At 48.2% G+C, this 24,812-nt stretch overlaps 1 long non-coding RNA gene across 1 annotated transcript in view; it reads right to left on the bottom strand.

Annotated features, from left to right (window-relative positions):
- Positions 1–13,458: 13,458 nt before the first annotated feature.
- The window catches only part of LOC126939924 (uncharacterized), a 187,432-nt gene continuing 176,078 nt past the window's right edge, over positions 13,459–24,812 (bottom strand). Inside the window, exon 3 of the long non-coding RNA XR_007720499.1 lies at positions 13,459–14,979. This is a non-coding gene — a long non-coding RNA (uncharacterized LOC126939924). The remainder of the gene's footprint in view (positions 14,980–24,812) is intronic.

The following is a 24,812-nucleotide window of genomic DNA, read 5'->3' as shown; positions in this document are numbered from 1 at the left end:
GGGTATCTTTGGGGACCATTCTTCTGTCTACCACATGGACAAAGCCAATACTCAGCTCAGGTTTCCAATACCAAGTCCAGTGGGTTTTCTGCTCGAGATTGCACCAAGAGCAAGACCATTATGCACAGGATTGCACAGAAAAGCTGGCATTTTGGCTTTTATGGGAGGGGTCTTCTCAGTGGTCCTCCTTAAACAACTCCAATAAGAATCAGATATAAATACAAGAGCCTTCTCTTTTTTTTTTTTTTTTTTTTTTTTTTTGAGACAGACTCTCACTCTGTTGCCCAGACTGGAGTTCAATGGCATGATCTCAGCTCACTGCAACTCCAGCCTCATGGGCTCAAGGGATCCTCCCAGCTCAGCCTCCCAAGTAGCTTGGACTACAGGCATGGGCCACCAAGACCAGCTAATTTTTGTTGTTTTTTTTTTCAGTAGAGATGGGTTTTGCTATGTTGCCCAGGATGGTCTTGAACTCCTGAGCTCAAATGATCCACGTGCCTCCGCCTCCCAAAGTACTGGGATTACAGGTGTGAACCACCATGACTGGCCCTGAGCCTTCTTACCACGAAGACGGAGGCTGAAACCTGTAGATGTCTACTAAGGCCGTCGGTCATGAAAGCAATTATTGCCAGCCAAGAAAGCCTTCAAGGCCCACCACAATCCAGATGGGCTAGCCAGGAACCTCCATGGTGTGAGCTGTAACATGATGGGGTTTTATTCAACGGAGGATTTGTCTACTGAAGGAGGGAGGAACACTTGAATGAGTCAACTCCAATAGTTCAACAAATGTTCTTTCAGACTCTGACCTAGGCACAGAATGTAAGGGAGAAGTAAGAACAGCCCTCTCAGCCCTGGGCCTCACAACCTGGGGCGGTGGGTGTTGCTCTCATTGTCTTCACTTTACAAGTGAAGAAACAGACTTAGATCACAAGGGCAAGAGCAAAGGAGTCAGAATTAAACTCAGACCTGCCTAACCCTACAATTTGACTCTTAACTGCGTCACTATTTGGAATTCCATGGGACCTGTATTAGTCCATTCTCACGCTGCTATGAAGAAATACCCGAGACTGGGTAATTTATGAAGAAAAGAGGTTTAATTGACTCACAGTTCCATGTGGCTGGGGAGGTCGCAGGAAACTTACAATCATGGCAGAAGGCACCTCTTTACAGTGTGGCAGGAGAGAGAATGAGAGCCAGCAGGGGAAATGTCACAGGCTTATAAAACCATCAGATCTTGTGATAACTCACTAGCACAAGAACAGCATGGGGGAAATCGCTCGCAAGATCCAATCACTTCCCGCTGGGTCTCTCCCACAGGAACTACAATTCAATATGAGATTTGGGTGAGGACACAACCAAACCATATCAGGACCCATTCTATAAAAGATATGTAGGAAGTGCTTCCTCAGGGGTAGAGGTGATTACTTCTACCTGGGGAAGGTTAGGGGAATGTTTATCAGGGAGATAGTGACACTAGCAATAGCTAACACATGAGCTGGATGTGTGACTCAGGCCCTGGGCTCTGAGAGTTACATATATTAATGCATACCTCCCTCTCCCACAAAAAAAGAAAAGAAAACCAGTGAGGTCAGTACTACTACAATCTTCAAATTATATAGGAGGATGCTGAGATGCAGAGATATGAAGTAACAGGCTTAAATCACACAACCAACACGAGGTGGGGCTGGAATTGAGATGCTATACCATCCCCTTCCTCTGAGTATTAGAAAGGCATCTAGGAAGGGTCTAATCCCGAGCTGGAAAGGCATCCACGGGCTCTCTGTAGGGGCTCAGAAGGGCTAGACAGCCAGCCAGCTGGAAAGCAATGCGGTATCTCATGCATTTGAACATGTACAGGTCACCAACAGCTGTGCACAAAAAGGACCCCAGCAGGAAGCCATCCACTGGCCCCTGGACCAACACTACCAGGATCTTATCTGTTAGGAGGGCCAGAAAAACAAAGCTCGTCAATGTGCAAGCACAGAGCTCTCTGGCTGCTTCCATTGGTCTCAAAGTTGCCTTGGCCAGGGGGGTCATTGACTACAGTCCATTTTAAGGAAGCGAAGAGACATCCAGGATGCCAACTGGGATCCAGGAGACAGAGCCACCTGTCCCAGGAGCTCCAGAGTGAGCCTTCATAGGGCCAATGGAAGCCACTCCTCAGACATCAGATTTCTCTTGCAAGACAAAGGCTAATGTAGGGAAGAGTTGTAAAAGACACTGTTTCCAGAAATCCTCTGACCACCCACAACGGCCTTGGCTTACAGAGTTTGCAGTGACCTAATCTGTATTTAGCAATGCTATCCCTTTGGTGGAGGAGGGTAAAGATTACCCAAATCCTGTAAGCAAAGCATCAACCACATCCTATGCTGTCTTCACTGACACATGCCACTGTGCTATCCAGGAATCAGGAGAATCACATCATATGCCACTGTGCACCCAGGAAGCCTGACCTGCTGTGTCCTGAGTCTCACTCAACAATGCAGGCTACGGCGGCAGGTGTTCACTGCACCCGGGCTTTTTATTGGGTAGACTTGCGGAATTTAAAATCTCAGTTGCCTATCTCACCTTGAACAAGTGAAAATGGTTTCAGATGTTTCTGCCTTGCCCCATTTAAGTTTTCCCCAGCTTTGCTGAGCAGAGCTGGTCGGGACGTAGGGGATGGTTATGGGCAGTGGAGAGACAGGGAAAGGTGAGACCAGACCGCCTGGTCTGTCTTGCTCAAAGCTCTTACCTTTCCCTCTCCGTCTCCCCAGCCCACGATTCAGAAAGCTGCAGCAGAATTGGCTTCCCCCAGCTGCCCTGGTGCATTCCTCCCCAACAATCTGCTTTCTACAAAAAAAAAAAAAAAGTGTTCTAAATAGAGCGGAACTGAGCATGGGGCCACAGCCCGGATGAAGTCTTCCTCCCTGGAGAGCCCAGCGCCTCACATGGAGGCTGGTCCACCCCCAGCGCCTCTTACTGAAAGCATTTTTGACCCGGGAGCACCCGACCTTGACTGAGTGCACAAAGCTACCACAAATGGATTTTGCTTCTGCAGCATTTTGCCTGGGCTGGAGCCTTCCTCCCTCCCAGGCATCCCAGATGCCTTCTCTGGTCTCCTCTCCTTGCATCTGCCCTTACAGGCATCTAGGGGATCCTATTCCAGGTGAGGACTCAGAGTTCTGCAGCAGTCAGAGTTCTCCAATAACTTGCCTAGTGAGACTGGATGGCTCAATTAACCTCCCTGGACCTCAGCATTCCCAAGACGGAGGCCTGAGAACTAGGACCACCAGCTCTCTCTCACAGGATTAGAGGGTTGAGTTATAATTTTTAAGTTACAGTCTCCTGTTGCTGTCAAGGAGGCCTGAGCACCAGTCTGGGGGTGGGTCCCTTGACATTCCTCCTTGATTCTGGAAAGGTCTACCCAAAGCTCATACCCACCAGGTGCACAGCCAGCAGCAGCTTTCTGGAACCAGCTATGGCACACACATGGTTCTGTGCATTTCACCCATTAACACACACATCCAGAATCATTCCAATGCCAGCCCGGTTTATTAATGAGGTTCTCACACCCTCTGGAATAAGCACCCTATCCTTCAGTACTCAAAAGACAGGGCTCCCAAAGGGGAGAGTGACTGGTGGTTTCTCTTTTTTTGTTTTGAGATGGAGTCTCGCTCTGTCGCCCAGGCTGGAGTGCAGTGGCCGGATCTCAGCCCACTGCAAGCTCCGCCTCCCGGGTTTACGCCATTCTCCTGCCTCAGCCTCCCGAGTAGCTGGGACTACAGGCGCCCGCCACCTCGCCTGGCTAGTTTTTTGTATTTTTTACTAGAGACGGGGTCTCACCGTGTTAGCCAGGATAGTCTCAATCTCCTGACCTCGTGATCCGCCCGTCTCGGCCTCCCAAAGTGCTGGGATTACAGGCTTGAGCCATCGTGCCCGGCCAGTGACTGACTGGTGGTTTCTCTTACCACCATGACACCAACTCATAACCCAGGTACCAAGCCTAGGCCAGGTGACCCTGTGACAGCCCTGGACCATCTTTGGAAGAAGGGTGGGGGGTGGGTGGCAATCTGGAAGGGAAGAGGTAGGCAAGCAGAGGTGGGAGGACCCAAGGGGAAGTCATGAGTCCCCCCTCTCCATCCCCACTTCTTGGGGCCTCCACTGAGTTAAAGCATAAGGAATCTGAAGCCAAACTGACTGTATGACCAGTCAATGAGTCAGTACCACCCTGCTCTTCATGGCCTCTCCGAGGTCAGCACCTCCAGGATATCCATTCACCCAACCAGGCAGAGGCAAGGAGTTTAGAAAGTGAAATTAACTGTGGCGTATACCTCCTTCCTTCGCCATCCCAACACAGAAAGAAAAGAGAGAGAAGAGGGGAAGGAGGGGACCGGAGGGATAGCTTCAAGTGTGTAAATAGGAATCCTGGATTATACAATGCATTCATAAACAAGAATAACACTTGTTCAAAGACTGTTTTTTGGTTTTGTTTTTTGCCTCCCATCATGCACTTCTGAGCTAGGAAATATCTGTTCTTCTCTATTCCCTTCCTCTCCAGTCTGGTTCAGAGCAAGAAGAAAACTTAAAATGCTGAAACAAGGTATTTTTCTCCCTCTGGATGAACTGCTTTACAATAAGCTACCTGCTGGGGTCAGGAAACGTTAGATCAGTGGTTTTCTGCTCACACAAAAACTCATGAAGGGGGTCAGGCTGAAGACCGTCCCCTCGACCCCCCCCCCCCCCCCCCAGAGAGATGGTCACCCATATACCAACCCTGTGGATCTGTGCCGCCTTTTATTGGAAACAATTTCTCCCTTTCTCCTTCACCACTTTGCCTCTTGGTTCTCCTGCACGCTGGAGGGGAGCAACCCCCGGCCAGCGCACCCGGGGCACTGTGTCCACACGGTCATGGGAAGTTGGAAGGTGAGGGGTAGTGGGAAGAAGACACGGGAGAGAAGGAAAGAGCTGTGCCCCATGTCCCAATAGGAAACATATTTCCTTTACTATTAGGTGTGTTATACTCAGAAGAGAGAGGAATGATCAAAATCAAAATAAATAGCCAGCGGAAATAGGCAGCCCCTCCCTGGGAATGGTAATTACACAGGATGGAAGTTTATCCAAACACAGGAGAAAAAATGGTTCATGTTGGAGGACAGGGAAAGGAACGTTCTTTACTGGAAAGGAAATTTGTTTATGACATTTTATTTGCTCCTTATTTTTTAATGCGCTTCTGGCCCCAGGTCCTGTAAACAGACCAGCTTTTCCATTCTCTGGCAGTGCCAGGAGAGCTAAAGACCAAACAGGCAGAGCTGATGCCAGGATCCCGGGCCACTGAGGTCCCACAGTTACAAGAGCCCAGGCCCAGGCTGGGGGCTCTGGGAGGGCGCCTTGCTGGCCTCTGCAGTATGCAGGGAAGGGTGTGATTTGAAATCTAGGTGTGGAAACAGGGAGAAGGTTCTCTGCCTCGTGGGCTCCCCCAAGGCTTGGAAATCAGCTCTCTCTCTGCCCCAGTAGAGGGAGAAACAGGAAGGGCTTCATGCACCCAATGTATATGTCTCATGAGTGTTTTGCAGGGTCTCTGTAGTCGGTAGATGACACTGACAGATTCTGGAGAGAACTTGGCCTTTAGGAAAATGCCTGACTGATGTTAGAGTCACGTGAGACTGATGTGGTGTGCAGCATGGCTGGAAATAGAGACCACTGAGCAGTGTCTGCAGCTCAGCTCTGTCCCCAGTACCAAACAAAACCGCCACAGCCAGTAAGAGTCAGCGACACCTTCCCACAGCTGGACAACACAGACGCAATGGCAGAAGTTCACATTGGATGTTTCCTCTTCCCGTCTGGGCACAGAGACCATCTGAGGCAGAGTTATGGCAGACGGGCCCTGATGGTGCCATGTTCAGAGTATAGAGAGAGCGCTCCAATGCCACACTGCTTGGGTGCTGTGTTCCTGGCACTATCTTGGGAGCTGCACCTGTAATACCTTGGCCAAACTTTGCACCACCCAAGGAAGCAGTTTAAAGGAAGGAAACTGAGGCACAGAGGGGCTAAGTCACTCACTCAAGGTCGCACGGCTAGGGGTTGGTGAAGAAGCTCAGGCCCGGGCACTCTGGGCCAGAGCCATTGTCCTCCACCACGACTCCGTCCTGCTTCCCTCTGAGAGCCAATAAGCCTGGGCAGGAGTCCTCACCTGTCTGAGCCTGGTAGTAGAAAAGCACTAAGCCTGCACACCCAGGCCTGTCACAATGGGGCATCCAGAAGGCCAGACCCATGGGCCTCAATGGCCACCACAACAGAAGCCAATAAGCTGCACCTCAGCAGCCCCACAAGGGGGTTCAGTTTGCATGGCAGGAGCTGCAAGTCCTCCCCAACACTCCTGCTCTCCACCCCTTCCTTCTACGGAGTTGGACATTTCCCAGCTCTCTTGCATCCAGATAGAGCCTTGGGATCAATTCCTGCCAATGGAAAGTGAGCAGAAGTGATGGGTGTTTCTTCCCGGCCAAGATGGTCAAACAGGTGCATATCCTCTCACAGCACTTTCTCTGTGTTCACTGGTAGAAGAGGATGCCTCTGAAGGTAGTGATATCCTAAAACAGAGGGAACCTGGGTCCCTGAATTTCTTCATGAAAAAGAGCCTCCGGCCCCCACTACTGCTAAGTCCCATTTGACTAATGTGCAAATGAGAAAAACTCATCAGCTGAAGGAACTGATATATGGAGGTGTTTTGTTACAGCAGCCTATGGTGACTGATACATACAGAACCACAATACTGCCCTTAGGGATAGGGGCCTATGGGTGGTCTCTACAGCAAGTCAGTACACCTCCCTCAGCCTATACAACAAGGTCTCCATCCTTCTACCAAAGCCTTTGAGAGATTCAAGGAGAATTTTTACAAAGAGCTTGAAAACTGGAAAGTCCCATAAAACCACTGAACTTCATTATTTCCTGAATGGCCTGATCTTTCTTGGCTGAATGTTGTATCATTTCTCTCATGTCTGAAACCGTGCCTAGTGACTGCGGTTCACAGATGACATCCTCTTGGTTCAAACTCTTATTTTACGGGTGTGTATGAATTAAGAACGGGGTGAACTTTCAGTGTCTCTCTTCTCCAAAACAGGCAAAGCTTCTGCCCTACATTTCTGTTCTCCTCAATCCTCCTTTATCAGCTCTACACACCCCCATCCCCCCACCCCCACCCCAGCAAACCCCCAGGAGGAGAAATCAGGAGTCAAGGGAGACAGACTCTTCCTCCCAAAGCCTGCTTGCCCCTGAGTGGTGCCTTTTCTCCCTTGGCCTTTGGTCCCCAGGTGGTAAGACCTTGAACCCAGGTCCAGTTCACATGGCAAGGGATCTGCCCATTAATACCCAATGTCTCTACCTGGGAGGTTGGATATTAATGGGCAGGTCCCTTTTGTTTGTTTTTTCTGTAGTTCTCCCTATTAGACAGAGTGAAATTCTTTGGATATTATTGGGCAGATCCATTGTTTTTGTTTTGTTTTGTTTTTTAGTTCTCCTTATTAGGGTGAACGAAACTCTTTAGAAATTTTTATCTAAACTTTTGAACTGATATTTTTATTTCCCACCTTAAAAATGAAACAAGCTCATGGGGTAACTGGCAAAAATCAGACACGATTCTATTTTCAGGAAGAGTTTCTACATGGAAACCAAGCAATGAGGCAACAAACAAAATTTCACTGCTGTTTGGAAAACACTTTCTTTCTTTATTGATTTTTTGAGTCAGGGTTTTACTCTGTCACCCAGGCTGGAGTGCAGTGACTCAATCATAGTTCACTGCAGCCTTGATCTCCCAAGCTCAACCGATTCTCCCACCTCAGCCTCCCAAGTAGCTGGGACTACAGGCATGCACCACCACACTTGGCTATGTTTGCTTTTGTTTTTATATTTTTAATTTTGTAGAGATGGGGGTCTCCCTATGTTGCCCAGGCTGGTCTGAAACTCCTGGGCTTAAGTGATCCTCCTGTCTTGGCCTCCCAAAGTGGAAAACACTTTATTGATTACTCCTGAACAAGCAAAAAAAAAAAAAAAAAAAAAAAAAGAGCAAATTTGGTGGTACACACAATAACAGGTTGGTAATAGGAAAAGTCAACTCAACATCATTCTTGTACATCCTACCGTATAAAAGCTATCATGCTGAAACTTCACAAGCTCTGAATTTGAAATTGTCTATGACCCTGGTTTTGAATCCCAAAGTACACATAAAAGACTTGGTCAAAGCGATTGATTCCTGTAAAGTCTTGTTCGCTGATGATTAAATGAGAAGTGCATGAAATGCCCATCACAGTGCTTCCCACGTGACCCTGGCCATTTGGGAGCATTTCAAGGATAAATTTCTATGAGTAAAGAATGACTCAGTTCCTGTTCTTATAAAAGACAGAGACAGAGAGTTGGGAGAGAAGAGGTGCTGAAACAAGTCCATTATAAGTGCAGTACATGAGATACTAAAGTGCTATGGTTAAGGAAGGAAGATTGGCATTTTTTTGAGTACCTATGTCAGAATATGTGAGGGAGAGGTCACAACTGGTTGAGAGGGAAGGAGAAATCCAGGAAGGCTTCTGAGAGAAGGAAGCATTTGAGATGAGCCTTGAAGCATTCGTAGGATTTCAGTACCCTGAATGCCCAATGTGTATCCTTTAAAAAATAGACTCTTCTGTGAAGAATTGCCAAAGGATTAACGATCATGCTGAATTCAATACAAAATCATTACTGGGCCGGGCATGGTGGCTCACACCTGTAATCCCAGCGCACTTTGGGAGGCTGAGGTGGGAGGATTGTTTGAGTGGAGGAGTTCAAGACCAGCCTGGGCAACACAGTGAGACCCCATCTCAAAAAAAAAGAAAATCATTACTGGAATGTGCAAGAAACTTTCTGAAGTAAGCAGTTCTAGAATGTGAGTAGTGATTTCGGAAGCCATAGTGCCCCAGGTAGATGAGTAAGATGCATGCTGGACAGTCACTGGGGTGGACCAGGAAACGGGCACTTAGGGTCTGGCATGGAGCAGTGTGTCCTGCTGTGCTGTACCCGACAGTGGGTGGCTGTTAGCAAGCACCACCCCGGAGACCTTAGCACCCACAAACTGCAGTGTTTTAGAATAGGGTGGATTACGCTGTGGATGTTTAAAGCAAAGGATAAATAATGCTCCATCTAGTTTAGTTTCACTGCAGCCCCTACTTGAAAACTGAATAGACTCAGTGGCCATCCAGCCCCTCTTGCCCCAATATTTCACTCCATGGTGAGTCACAAGCCCTGGTCAGACCCTAATGGGCACAGCCCCACCTTGAACAGTTCCTCTTTCAGGCTGAAATCATCTGCCATGGCTGGGTATAAAGACTCAGATAGGGAAGTTAAAACTTAGAAATAGGCATACTCTGTTCTTTTCCAGTGCTTGTCATTATGCTGATTTTCGTGAGGGACAAGGCCTTTGCCTTACACCTGGGACCTAACATTAAGAGTCCAGGAGAGAGGATGGAAGGGACCCCCGAGGACCACCTGCTGGGGTCACTCCCCGGAGTCACCACATCCCAGGCATCGGCAATTCCCGAGCTAGCCAGAGCCCTGGGCAGAGACGGTTCTACAAGCAGAACATGTTTTTCACCCTTGCCCTTTTCACCCCTCCAAAACCCTCATCTAAGTTACCGAAAAAGGTGGGACATAGTGGGAAGGGGCAGGTGAAAGAGGAAGAGAAGACGGAGGCGGAAAACAATTAAAAAAAAAAAAACCTTCAACAAAACTCGATAACCCGAGGGCCCAGTGATCGGCGCCGCATGGCATACAAAAGCCAAAAGGCAGGTCCCAGGACGGGTCAACTTAAGATTTAATATTTGCCTTTCACTAAGCAAACTAATAAATCCCCTACGGTTTTAGCCACGCAGAGCTCCCAGTTTTTATTTATTGGTCAAAATGGCAGGCAGGGTTTCTTTTTTTCCCTCACAGCCACCCTGGGGGTAAATAGTGGTCCCCCTTCCACCCCTCCTGTCGTCGGCCTATATGTCTATTTACCTTCTCCCTCAACAAACTCATGTTCAGTGCAACTGACAATGCGTGCAAACAGCTTTGAAGTATTCTTTGGTAATGGACTTCCCGGACAGCCCTGTTTTTGACTGGCACAGCCAAAGGCAAAGGGAGAAAGGGCTACTGCTTGTCAGGAACCAGCTGGGCCAGGCAAGGCTGAGAACTTGATGCATGGCAGGAACCTCAGAGGATCGTCAGACCAACCCCTGCCCCTTCTCTGTCCCTTTTATAGATGAGAAAACTGAGACCCAGAGAAGAGGCTGGAGTGACTTACATGTGACCCGGACTTAGCCGAAGCCAAAGGCAGGGCCGGTGTCCAGGTTTCCAGACCCCTCAGTTCAGGGCTGTCTTCAGGCCTCCCTCCACCTGTTCTCCACCAGCGTGGCATAGAAGTGTCTTATCCAAGGTCAGCGGCCACTTCCAAGGTCACCTTGAAATCCTTTAAACTGCAGCCTCCTGAGCAGAGGGACTTGTTTCACCACGAGAACCTCCTATCTCTCTTGTCAACGTGACTAATATTTTCCCACATGGGTTTCCAGGGCCATTTGAAGAGGATCAAAGTTCCTGTGGATCAAGTTCCAATGCCATGGAAATCTCACAGGCAATGCTGAACCAAATTGGGGGGTGGGGGCGGTGTCGGGGAGCTAATTTGAAATTGTTATGTTCATAATGAAATTAAGGCAAGATGAAATCCCTTTACATTGTACCTTGGACAATATCTAATGTCCTATTCTAAGACGAGACCTAAAACCCCAGCAAATCTTTAAGACATGGACTCCTAGAAGGCTGATAGCTTACCCATCAAATATGCCAACATTGTGGATGTCAGAACTATTAATAGAATAGGCTCCAGGGATCATGTGGCCAAAATCCCTCATTTTATATGGAAGAAATTAAGATGATGAGGGGCTTTCTGAGACAAAAACTTAGGTCTCTGCCTCCCTGCACTGCATTTTTTTGTTTGTTTGTTTTACCAGCATAAACATGGGGGAGAGGGCAAAATGCATTTAGCACAAAATCTCTAAGAAATTGACATTCGTGGCCACTTGGCAGTACATGAAACACTCTTTAAAATTCAACTGCTTCCCCATCAGGCTGAGTATCACTCAGCCTCTCTCATAGTCCTTTCTCCCCCGGGCTGAACGATCCCTTGCCAGATTTGAAAGGGGATTCCTGCATGAGTCAGAGATAAATCTAGGGAAGAGTGAGGCTTCAGACCACTTCAGCCTCCCGGGTTCTGTGACTGCATGTGGATAAGGAGATAAGAAAAGAGAGGGCCAGGCACATTGGCTCACATACTTCAGGAGGCCAAGGCAGGAGGATCCCTTGATCTCAGGAGTTCAAGACGAGCCTGGGCAAGATGGTGTAGACCCTGTCTCTACAAAAAAGTAAAAATAAAAAAATGAGCTGGGCGTGATGGCATACAGCTGTGGTCACAGTTACTCAGAAGGCAGAGACAGGAGGATTTCTGGAGCCCAGGAAGTCGAGGCTGCAGTAAGCTGAGATCATGCCACTGCACTCCAGCCTGGGTGACAGAGTGAGCCAGAGAGAGAGACAGAGAGAGAGAGATTGAGAGAAGAGATTGTTGCCTTTGACATAAGATCAGGACTTCTTTTGAAACCAAAGAGTGAAAGTGGAACATAAATGAAGGGATCATCTGAAATGCCTTCATCTTTTAAAAAAGAAAAATGGCACCCAAAGAGGTGGGTGAGCATCCCTCCAATGGTAGTGAAGGTTGTGAGTGAGAGTCGCTACAGGGGCAAACACCAAGGTGCATGGTATGTCCATACGTTCATCCCTACCCTAGCATGTAATTCCCTCCCTGTGGTCTTGCCATGCCAGATGAATGAAATTATCTGAAGGCCCCTGTTCCAGCCCTGTAAACACTCATGCCTGTCTTTCAGCAGAAAAGATGGAGGCCAGATGCTCCGACAAGCAGCAACAACTTCAGGATGCCACGCAATCCTGAAAACCTGGCTTTTTCTAGTCCACAAAAGAACCTGTAATTTGCCTTCAGATTGTTCTTACTTGTTATGAAGACCAAAAAAGTTGGGCTGGTGCAACTCTCCCTTACCCACTCCCCCTGCCCCTGCCCCGACCACCACCTCCAAGTTCTGCTCCCTCATCCCAGATAAAGTCAGTGTCTAGAAAGCTAAGTATAAACTGGGAGGCCCCACTGCACACTGAATTGAACTCAAAGGTTATCTAGGAGACTTTAGAGAGAATGTACATACTTAGCCCCAGTTTACACACCCTTGATATTTTAAAGGATTCTAGAGTTCAAAGGAATTTCAGGAAGTCCTCAAGCCAACTCCTTTGCTTCCCAGACAACACCATCCCAAAGATTTTAGTTCTTGATCTCTGTCTAGCAAAGATGCAGATTTGGAATCTTGGCTCATTATTCTACAGAGAGCATGTGTATGCGTGTGTGTGTGTGTGTGTGTGTGTGTGTGTGTGCTTGCACACACATTACAGGCTCTCTTCCTCAGTTCCCCGTGACTGTGTTAGTTTTGTTTCTTAATGAACTGTTTCTCCTGAGAAAGTTAGTTTCTCCTTTGTAAGTAAGGTTGTATTGGAGAGGAATCCCTGATACTTTGAAGGCCTGCCATGCCCACCATCTACAACACTCAGAAGGACATGGTCTCAGTTGGTTCTTCATACAACTCTACCATCCTGGAAACAATTGATTTGGTCAGCATTGGTGCCTGATCCAATAGCATCCACCTGTGGCTGCCTGAGGGCCAATGAAGTAACCAGATACAAGAGCTCTGAATGCAGATTGGCTAAACCAGTCAACAGCATCAGTCAGTTAATAGTAAGTAACAAAGTAGAGGCAGAGTCGTTGAGTCACCCAGGAGGGTGACCAGTTGTCCCAGTTTGCCCAGGACTGTCCCAGGTTTAGCACTGAATGTCCTTCATCCCAAGAAACCCTTTAGTCCTGGGCAAACTGGGACCATTGGTTACCCTCAGCTCATCACCACAGCAGAATTCTAGAGTCAGGGACAGCAAAACCTGCTGCTGAACAGAGGATCAAGATGACCATGAAGGGATTGCTCGTTATCCTTGGAAACCAACTAGTGCTTCTGCGTCTGCTGAATGACCTTGGACTTTTTGAAAAGGCTTAGCTAGGCGGTGGTTGGGACTGTTTCCTGTCTACCTTACTATCACTGTGACTTTTGAATAAACCAGCATTTATGAAAGTAATGTAAGTGGATCTCTGTTCTTTGACACTTGTAGGAGTCCAAGGAATACAATGCCTGTAACTGTGTGTCAAGCAAGGAAGGAAAAGGTGAAAGCCCATCAACAATCTGTAAATTTTAATAGCTCTAAACATTGTCAAGAGGTTCTCCTCAATCATTTTGTGATGAATCTGAGATGTCCACAAAGACTCCATTGTTCCACTTAGAAGACACCAGATTCACTAAATGTTCATACAAGCACACCAACTGCAACATACAAAAGCTTTAATTCTTTTTGTAAAAAGCAAGCCATCTATTTGCCTTGGAAATAATAATAAAGTACAAGTAGCTTTGACTCTGCATTTGGACAAGGGTGAACCATGATAGATATTTAGGAAGGGTTTTAAATCATGTGTATGGTGGCCACAGAGTAAAAAAGAACACAGAAGACTCAAGCTATTGTCAGGTGCGTATGTGTCATCAGCACACACTGGGGGAGGAGGGTCCTCACTAAGTGCCACCATCCCTGGTAGCTGTTAGTCTGTCACGAAGCACCATGATCTGGCATGGACCCCCAACTGCCACTTGCGAGAAGGTCTTCACAGCAGACTGCATCTGTGTCACAAAACACGGCTGCAGTGAACAACAGTGTTCATTTTTTGCCCTTCCAAATGTATACTTATGTGTGATCCAAGCAAAGAAAGTTGAGGATGGAGAACACCAGCCTTCACCATCAGTTCCCCTGCTGAAGACTTCTCCAACAGCCCTAAGGTCCGAGAGCCTGATGAACTTCTGCACTGATCCATGTATCATTCTGGAACTTGATGGCTGAGGAATACAATGAGATCCCAAACAAATGAGAAGAGTTACTATTCCGAGGCTGCTTGCAACGCACAAACACTGGCCTCTTTAGACGGAGCAGGAACAAAAATTCAGATCCTATTTGACCTAAGTGTGGTTAACTATTCACTCTGTATCCGGCTGGAAGATAATGGAGCAAACAAGAATTGCTGAGTACAAAGGCACAGCAGACATGGGAGGCGGGGGGCAAGAAAGGGTGTGGTAGAAAGCCCTTTGGTTGCCTGAGACAGGGAGGGGGAAGAGTCTCATGAGCAGCAGCAGCAGGGGAAACATTTTCCACAAGGAAGAAGGACAAGGTCTGGCATAATGAGTCTTCTCCAACTGTAGGTCACCTCCAGCGATGCATCCCTCTGCTCCTTCAGGTCAACACAGACTATTTCTCATTGTGAAGGTCTTTGCTTTCTATCCAAATGGCTCCTCAAATCCAGAGGTTTCTTTATTCTCCAAAATAAGATTATTAGTAGTATTACTTTGAGACAGGGTCTCTCGCTCTGTTGCCCAGGCTGGAGAGCAGTGGGGTAATCACAGTTCATTGCAGCCTCAACGTCCCAGGCTCCAGCCATCCTCTTGCCTCAGCCTCCTGGGTAGCTGGGACTACAGGCACATGCCACCATGCCCTGCTAATTTTTTATTTTATTATTACTATTCTTTAGAGATGGGGTCTCCTTATATTGCCCAGGCTGGTCTTGAACTCCCAGGCTGGTCTTGAACTCCCAGGCTCAAGCGATCCTCCCACCTCGGTTTCCCAAAGTGTTGGGATTATAGGCATGAGGCACCATGCCCAGCCAAGAATTTCTGATCAAATTTGGAGCTCTTGCCTCTCAAGAGGTGGTTCAGCCTTGGCCAGGTCCTTCCAGGGGGTCCAGGTGGCATACGGGGGTTCCACTAAGCTTCCTGGTGGGAGCGTGGATCAGTCCTCCTTCCCATCCTGTGGATCAGAAAACAGCATGTGAGATATATTCTAGCTTCTGCCTTTTCAGGGGCTAACATCACATTACTGTCTTTGGTTCATAATGTTTTAGCTGTTGAACAGAACACATACTTCAAAAAGCAGTATTTTAGTTGAGTGGGGTGGTGGGGGGGAAGCCTATTTATACCTCTCAAGGAACGATCCATCCCCTGAATCATCACCAGGAACCCACCTACACAAATCCCACCACGACATCCAGAGCCGATTTTTTAAAATGCCACTGAGCACAGCCAGTCCTGAGGAAGTGGAAAATTCTGTTTTTCAGCCGGTCACCATTATTTCTGTGATTTACGGGGCAGGGAGCATGGGGGTGGTAGATCACCTACTTCATAGTGGAAAGCCAAGGCACAGAGGGTGCCTGTGTTCTTGCTACAGAACAGCAGGGCTCTGGTTCCTAATCCTCATGTTTAGGATTTACTAGGAACTTCTCTCTGCTTCTGAAACACCCTTAACAATAAATTAGGAACTTACCCAGAGTGGATAGCTCAGAGGAAATGGTAAGACACCATTAAATATATTTCTTCTTCCCTAATTCTGATAGCAAATAAATTAAGATGGACTTGGACTCATGACACTTTCCTTGATGTTCACCCCCCAGCATTACCTTCTATTACTGAGTAACAAATATATTGAATAAGACCAAATGCCCTCAGGACACTGCCCTATTTTAAAACTGATGAGTCTCAGTAGTGCAAGTGAGGGGCCTTGTATTAGTCTGTTTTCACACCACTATAAAGAAATACCTAAGACTGGGTAATTTGCAAAGGAGAGAGGTTTAATTGACTCTCGGTTCCACGTGTCTGGGGAGGCCTCAGGAAACTTACAATGGTGGCAGAAGGCAAAGAGGAAGCAAGGACCTTCCTCACATGGTGGCAGGAGAGAGACGAGCAAGCAGGGGAAATGCCAGACACTTATAAAACCATCAGATGTCATAAGAACTCACTCACTATCATGAGAACAGCATGGGGGAACCAGACCCCATGATCCAATCACTTCCCACCAGATTCCTCCCTCCACACCTGGGGATTATGGGGATTACAATTCAAGATGAGATTTGGGTGGGGACACAAAGCCAAGCCATGTCAGGCCTATTCACAGATATAGATAACACAGGCCTTACGAAAGAGACTGCCCTCTGGGTCTCTGATTCTAGCAATCACTATCAATCCACAAGGAATACCTGGGCAACCACAAATCCATGCATTCACAAGTACCATATTGGATTAGATGCTGTGGATACAGGAATCAACCAGACAGGCAAACCCCACCCTCACAGGTCATAATGGAGACATAACATGGATCGAAGGTTTCCTTCGGCAAGCATGGGGCCAGAGGACAGCAAGGCCTTGAGGGAAATGCACCACGGATTCTGGGGGCATTCGGAAACCAACAGGCCCCCTTCTGTCCCTCAGAAGACCTGGGGGCCCTGCTTAACCTGGTGCAAAGGAACTCTCCTTCACAAAGGCTCTAGCTGAGGCCCTGGTGGAGATGTGTGCAATGGCCAGGAAACCCAGAGAGAAGGGCAGTAGTGACCAGCGATGAGACAATGACACTGTGGTGTTATTATACATACACACACACACACACACACACACACACACACACACAGGCACGGGTTTTCATCCAAAGTTGCTAGCTCATAACTCCCATAGCCCTCGTTACAATCTTTTGCTATAACGTTGGGCCTCAGGAAACAGAATCCCACTCCTGCGCGCCTTACACCTGCTCCAAGACAGAACTCTAATCTTCCCCACCTTTCTGACTATGGGGCTTGAGGCCCTCCCCAGAGAGGGACTTGCCCTACACCTCGGGGAAGGAATGTTGATGTCATGAAGCTTCCATGAAACCTCAAGAGCTCAGGGTTCTTCAGGGAGCATCCAGACAGCTGGGCACGGAAGTTCCTGGAGGGTGAAGCATCCAGGGAGGACAGGGAAGCCCCACACCCCTTCCCCCACACCTCATCCTATGCATCTCTTCACCTGTATCCTTTGTAACAGCTTTTAGAATAAACCACTAAATGGGTTTCCCTGAGTTCTGTGAGCTGCTCCAGCAAATTAATTGAACTCAAAGAGGGGAGTCATGGGAACCCCAACTTGAAGCTGGTCGGTGAGAAGTTCCAGAGGCCCGGACTGGCAACTGGTGTCTGGGGAGGAGGGGGCAGCCTTGGGTACTGAGTCCTCAACCCATGGGATCTGATGCTATGTCCAGGCAGATGGTATCAGAGTTGAATTGGTGTCGGGGAAAAACCTGCACACATTCAGTCACCGACGTCTTCCGTGTTGATTGTTGCAGTGTGAGAGCAGAGGAAAAGCATGCTTGGAAAGAGTTTTCCCTGCACAGTCATGATGAGAGCCCGGGAGGGACTGACGAGAAGAAAATGGTCCAAGACATTTCTCTGCGGATGAACTGGGACAGGAGAGTCTGCATTTTAGAATCGATTAAAAAATAAAAGGATGAAAATCCAAAAAGGCAACCAATGTGCAGACACAGAAGTGCTTGTTCGCTCTGGGCAGCTCTCTGATTGGTGGCCAAGAAGGAAGCCAGGAGCCTTTGCCACAGGTGTCGCCAGGGTCCTCTGGACACACCCTTTCATGTGGACCTGAAAACACCCCGCACAAACCCAAAGTTCTGCCGACCTTCCTCTGGTTTCATTCCTCCGCCTGGGCAGTGGCCCTGTGAGCTATCTCAGAGACAGCCCTTTTCCCCTGGGAGACGCACGCAGCTCGCAAATTAATTGGCAACAGTCGGGTGAATCACACAGGGACTTCCTTCTTGTTGCCGGGCAACTGCATGCACTTGGCAGTGGGACATTAAACACAGAGGGGAATGCTGTGAGGCATTTGCAAAATAAAATAAAAAGCAAAACATACAACACCCCAGACTCTCGTCCCAGCAGGGCTGGCCCAGCCAAGGGGTGTTTGGGCGCGATGAGGGAATCCACACAGGGGAGGAAAACGAGGTTAGGCCATAAGCAGATCCTAACTCTCCCTCCTCCTCACAAATCTAACGCTTCTAGATATGGCATTTGTATTCCACTAAAGACACACCTCTGTTAGCCTAGAGAAAGACCATAGGAGGCACAGGAATTAGAAGGCATCTAGAGATCTGATCCCCTAGAATTACAGGGAAGCTTTGCAAAGCTCGCTACGGAACTACCATAACTACTGATTATGCTTCTCCATCATACATCACTCCACAGGTTAAGTCACCTGGCTGAGGTGACACAGGCCCCTCCAGGGCAGGATCCTTCCCTCCACCCCCCTCTACCCCCAGGTCATTTCTACTTGAATGTTTTCATGTCTGTTGCTGTGGCCACTGGGAGCTGATTAGACAAACCCTCGCAACACTTTGCCTTGCCCTGTAGACCATATTTCTGGCCTCTTTAAAAAAAAAAAAAACAGACAGAAGTGAAATCTATGTACATTCTGTGTTTGGAAAAAAAAAAAGATGGGGACAAGAAATGGAAGAACAATAGCAAGAGGGCTACTGTGAGGGGCTGAATAGTAGCCCCCAAAGCTGTCCACATCCTGATCCCTGCAAGCGGTGAATCCTACCTTGTACAGCAAAAGGACCTGTGCAGATGTGAGTAAGGATCTTGAGAAGTTGGCCTGGACTATCCAGGTAGGCCCTAACTGTGATCCCAAGGGTCTTTATAAGAGGGAGGCAGAGGGAGATCTGATCCCGGAGAGGCAGTAGGCAGTGTGATAATGGAAGCAAGAGGTTGGAAGGATTTAAGGAAGGGGACAAAGAAAACAGATTCTCCCCTAGAACTTCCAGAAGGAAGCCCCACAGATGCCTGGACTTTTGCTCAGTGAAGCCAGTCTCCAGAACTGTAAAAGAATGAATTTGTGTTGTTTAAAGCCACTATCCTTCCCCAGGGCAGGACTAATCTTCCCCACCTTTCTGACTATAGGTCTTGAGACCCTCCCCAGAGAGGGACCTGCCCTATACCCTGGGGGAAGGAATGCTGACGTTATGAAGCTTCCATAAAACCCCAAGAGGACAGGGTTCTCTGGGAAGCTTCCAGATAGCTGAGTACATGGAGGTTCCTAGAGGGTAGAATATCCAGGAAGGGCATGGAAGTTCCACATCCCTTCCTCCACACCTCACCCCATGCATCTCTTCACCTGTAGCCTTCATAACAGCCTTTAAAATAAACCACTAAACGTGTTTCCCTGAGTTCTGTGAGCTGGAGAACCATCTTCTTCCTTGTCAGTCCCTCTGGGCCCTCATCGTGACTGTGCACAGAAAACTCTCTCCAACCGTGCTCTTCCTCTGCTCTCACCCCACGACAATCAACACGGAAGATGCTGGTGACCAAATGTGTGGGAATTTCTCCCCCCGACATGGAGCTGTGGACACCTGCTGGGTGTCCTCCAATTCAATTCTGACCACCGAGTTTGTGGTCATTTATCACACCAGCAATAAGAAACTAATCTTGTCAATACAGTGTATTTTCCCAGAGTTCTTTTGAAGAGAGTATCACAGGAAGGATATGGGTAACAGTGAAGGGGAGCTGGGCAAAAGGGGTGGGATCCGGAATTTAGCTTAGAAAGGTCGAACCAACACCCTGCAGCCTCAGCAAGAAAAGAGCAGGTCTGTGAGAGCATCGGCAAGAAGTGGCACTGGCTTTGAAGTGGGATGTTAAATTAAACCATTTGCTGACTATAACTTGGGCAGGTGGCTTCATCTCTGAAAGCCTCAGTTTCATCATTGCAAAATAGAGATATTATCATCCACCTTGCAAAGCTCTTAGGATTAAATGAGATAATACATGAAAAGCAGCTGGCCCATGGTAAATGCCAAATACACCACAACCCTTAGGAAAGAGTAGGTGTGCACAGATGAGCATAATCTGTGAGTTGCCCACTGCCATCTCTATTCTACCCTTTCCTCTTAGTAACAGAACTCTAATTTGGAGTTCACACGTTGCAGCCCACAGTAAAAAAAAAGACTACATTTCCCAGCCTTCCTTGCAGTTAGATATGACCACATGACTAAGATCTGGCCAAGGAGACGTAAGCAGAAGCGTTGCAGGACTTCTGGGGAGGCTGCTTCAAAAGGTGCTGGAAGGAGCCCAGTTTTTACTTGCCTGCCTTTACTATCTTCTGCTTGCAATGAGGACATGATGGCTGGTGCTCCAGCAATCATCTTGGACTCTGAGGGACATGGAAAATGGAAGGCATGCAGTCAGATGGTCTAACAAAAAGATGGGAGTCCGGATGTCTGACCATTCCACAGCTATCACACTAGCCTTCAGTGGCCTCCCTCTGGATTTCTATGTGAGAGAGAAATGCTCTTCTGTCTTAGTTTAGTCATTGTTGTGTTGTCTCGGATTTTTTCTTTTTTTTTTTTTTTTAGACAGAGTCTCGTCCAGGCTGGAGTGTAGTAGCACGATCTCAGCTCACTATAACCTCTGCCTCCCAGGTTCAAGTGATTCTCCTGCCTCAGCCTCCCGAGTATCTGGAATTACAGGTGTGTAAAACCATGCCCAGCTAATTTTTTGAATTCTTAGTAGACATGGGGTTTCACCATATTGGCCAGGCTGGTCTCGAACTCCTGGCCTCAAGTGATCCACCTGCCTCGGCCTCCCAAGGTGCTAGGATTACAGGCATGAACCACCGTGCTCAGTCCATTGTCTTGGATTTTTAGTAATCATCATGGGTACAACATATCACAGATCTAGGCAAGTAGGATTCAGGAGTCACTCAGAGACAACGGTTCTCAAACTGTAACCCTGATCAACAAGCTTGACATCACCTGGGAACTTGTTAGGAATGCAAATTCCTGAGCTCCACTCCAGATTTACTGAATAAAAAACTCTGAGAGTGCAGCCCAGCAATTTGCTTTAATAAGCTCTCCAGGTGATTCTGATGCAAGCTCAAGTGTGAGAACGACTAGTCTAGAGCAAGATTTCTCAACTAGGCATGCTCGGGGCTGGACAATTCTTGGTTGTGGGAGACTGTCCCGTGCATTGTGCGATATTCAGTGCCATCCCCAGCCTCTACTCGCTAGATGCCAGAGCCACCCCCCACCCAACCCAGTCCTAGGCGTGATCATCAAAAATGTCTCAGACATTGGGGTATGCCTGGGATAGGGAGAGCGGGGAGCAAAATTGTCCTCAGTGTAGAAACACTGTCCCAGAGGAGTGATTCTTTCTTAATCTTGGCTACGCTATAGAATCACCTAGGAAGCTCTTCAAAATTCCACTGTCTCAGCCTCATCCCAACCCAGTTAAGGCAGAATCTATGAGGGCAGGACGGAGACAGCAGTGAAAACTTCCTAGCTGAATGCAATGATGAGCCAACGTTAAGAATTGCTCATTGCAGAGGGGCAGCCAGCCAGAAGAGGAACTGTGTGCTCCGAGCTGGTGAAGGTACTGAACCCTGATTGTGAGCAGGACATAAGAGGTTCCAAAGCAAAAACTGTAATAAGAGTGGCTGGGGTAGACTTGGGAACCAATGTTGTACCTGCCAGATGGGTGACTAGACGGGGTGGAATTCCTGGCAGCTGTGTCACCTCATTTCCCATAAGAACAGGGTGGACACCTTTCAGTCTCTCACATAAATAACCACACAAAGCCTCAGTTTCCTCCCCTAATAAACAGCACACAATAAGCCAGCTCCCACAAGGTGCTAAGCATTAGCTCATCCCACGAAAAGAACTGTCTTAATGAAGGCAGCCATGTGACCGTGGGCCTCTTTCAAGATAAACTCCATGGGCACAAGGATACTCTCTGAGCAAGCACAGATTTCACATATATTTAATGGATCCCTGACAATAAGCTTGGCAATGGGGCCATAATGGAGGTGGAGTGGAGAAGGAAGAATGAAATGAGAAACCAGCGACCAAGAATGAGGGAGGGATGAATAAGCAGATGCCCTCTCCTTAAAAAGAAAGATTAAGTCCCATATAAATTCTTTCTCCTGCCGGGACTGACTTTTTTCTTCATGATTTCATTCCCAGCCTGCTCTGCTAAAATGCTGAGCCGAGCTTTTCCTTGTTTCCCTTGGCCTAAATCATTAAGTCCAGGATGTCAGTAGGGGGAGGCAAGGGGGTGTGGAGAAGAGGAGAAGAAAAGGAAGAAGCTAACTGACTCTCACTCTCTCAGGTGTACCGAGTCACTGCAGGACCAGGATCAACGGCTTCCCTGCACTCTGCATTTTCAGCCCCACTTGGCTAGCCCAGATGGAAAGATAAAGGAACAGGTACCAGTCTATAAAGCATACAGAAAAAGCCAACTCCCAGTGCATCTCCCAGAGGCCTTAGGGCCAGCATGTCCATTCTTTCCCAAGGGATTTGCCTCCTATTCTTTCAGTCCTTTTACTGCAGCTGATTGGGACAAGGAAGAAATCCAATTGCTCCATACCAGCAAGACCAGAAAGACAAGGAACCCAGGATTCTGTTCCAGGTTCCTTTTCTGTGCCTAAGGATTTCCAACAGGTCACTGCAACAAGTGAGTCTGAAGAATATAGGGCCTTGTTGCTTCCAGTGTTCCTACCTTCCTTTTTCTTTCTTTTTTTGAGATGTCATTTTGCTCTTGTCACCCAGGCTCACTGCAACCTCCGCCTCCCAAGTTCAAGCGATTCTCCTGCCTCAGCCTCCCGAGTAGCTGGGATTACAGGCACATGCCACCACGCCCGGCTAATTTTTATATTTTTAGTAGAGACGGGGTTCCACCATGTTGGCCAGGCTGGTCTCGAACTCCTGACAGCATGATCCACCCACCTCGGCCTCCCAAAGTGTTGGGATTACAGGTGTGAGCCATTGCACCCAGCCCACCTTCCTTTCCTTACCCTCACCACCCCCTCCTGACAAAGTCAAAGAGATCTCCCACTTGACTCAAGTCCCTGGGTTCCCTCTGGCCAGTAAACCTCGTGTGCAAATGTCCTGACTCTTGCAAACGTGTTAAAAAACAAACCTTAAAAAGCTTCCAGATGTTCTGTTTGTATCGTGGTGCTTCTCTGCTCTGGTCTCCAGAGGCCAATACGCAGTGCACAGCATCCTGACTGCCCAGATAAAATATGAGGCAGCCAAGAGGCACAGCCTGGGGGTGAGTGGGGATGACCCTTCCCCAAGGACCACAGCTTCCCCAGTTCACCCATTAACTCTTCCATTGTCAAAGGGCAACTTTCCATGCAAAAACCTTCAAATGGCTGCAAAGGAACTAAGCTTTTAGGTTTTGCCTCCTCTGAGTGTCCACCTCACCTCACCACTAAACTTCTCACACCAACTGCCTTTGGGATGTCGAGTCGGGGACTCAACGACACAAGAGTGACCCTCCTACTTAAGATGCTAAGTTACCATTTTCAAGGATATCTTAGGAGCTGGACCATCCAGAATGAGGGAACAGAGTTCATGCATTGTCGAGGCCCCTCTGGGGCTGGTGGCCTCTGATCTACAGAAAGGTAATTGCCAACGGGCCAGCTTGTGCACACACAGCCACACACGCAACCCAAGGTGCCCGCACCTGAGGGCCCACGATTCTTTGCACAGGGTGACGCCTGCTCCCTTTGATGCTTGCCGGATGTGTTCCCTTTGGGCAAAAACCAGGCCTCAATAAAACCCGGCATTATCAAGAGGCCGGTGGTTTGTGATTGCACCAGCCTGTTATCTCCGAGGCCCTGGGTGGGGCTGCTTTGCGGTTCTCCATTGAAAAGCATTAACTTATAGGTAGATCAAAGACCCTCCCGAACCAGCCGACCTGGATCCCTTGTTTGTCCCGGTGGACTGTGCCAAAAGATGGACTTTAAAGATAATAGGTACCCCAGTCCCAGACTCCCTTCTGCCCTCTCCTTATCATGCACTATGTCCCTCAGGGGCCATCCAACAGCCAATCAGAAAGCCTTTCCTTCTCTTTCTTCAGATGACCCATTTAACAGCAAGTGGGGAACCTGGCCGGACAGAGTCCTCGCCCTACTGCAACAATGAGGGTCGAGGGGGAGAGAGAAACAGTGACTTTGAGACCAGGCAGGAGCTCTTCTCCCCTTTGGGAATCAGGCCAGGAGTGAGATTCCAGAGAGAAGGTCGCTGGTTCCACTCTCTCCTCATGAGGGATAAACTGCCAGGTTCTCTTCCCTTGGTCCCTAAAGTTCCCTGTTGGCCTCTACTGCCCACCCAGATGTTTGAGAGCCCGCGGTCAGTCTGCAGTGAGGACACAGTGGGACCTCTGAGTTGTTTGGATCTGGGTCACCGAGCAGGACTGCCCATTGATATGGGAGAGAAAGAGCATGTATCCCCAGACTGTGGGTGCTGGCAGCCTGCTCACCTCCTGATGTTCCCCAGCCCGGTAGTGCAAGTCGACCTGGCCAGCTGCAGGCTGCAGTAGCAACCATGTTTTCCTTCTTGTGTTGAGGGTACCAAGCTCGCTGTCTGGCAATGAAGAGGCAAACGAATGAATGAATGAACAAACGAACAAATGAATGGATTGTGAGCAACACAAGCTAGTCATCTCAAAGCATGGGAGGCCCTTAGAACACGGACGCACTCACTCCTGCCAGTGGGAAAACACTTCAGGTGGTAATTCTCAGAGATCCCACAGCTTACTGATACGAAGTTGGATCGGGGTTCCAGTCCTGGGTTAGTTACCCTCTTAGGAGCGGTAGGCTCCTGGGCAAGTAACCTCAAATCTCTTGAGCCCATCTGTAAAACAGGGATAATTTCTAGGCTTGTTGTGAGGACTGAGTTAAGTACGAAAGACCCATTTTTTTTTTTTTTTTTTGAGATGGAGTCTCTTTCTGTTGCCAGGCTGGAGTGCAATAGCACGATCTCGGCTCACTGCAATCTCTACC

This window comes from Macaca thibetana, chromosome 16 (genome assembly GCF_024542745.1).
Source record: "Macaca thibetana thibetana isolate TM-01 chromosome 16, ASM2454274v1, whole genome shotgun sequence".
NCBI lineage: Eukaryota > Metazoa > Chordata > Mammalia > Primates > Cercopithecidae > Macaca > Macaca thibetana.
The sequence above is the reverse complement of the archived record's forward strand: the minus strand, read 5'-3'. Positions and strand labels throughout refer to the sequence as shown.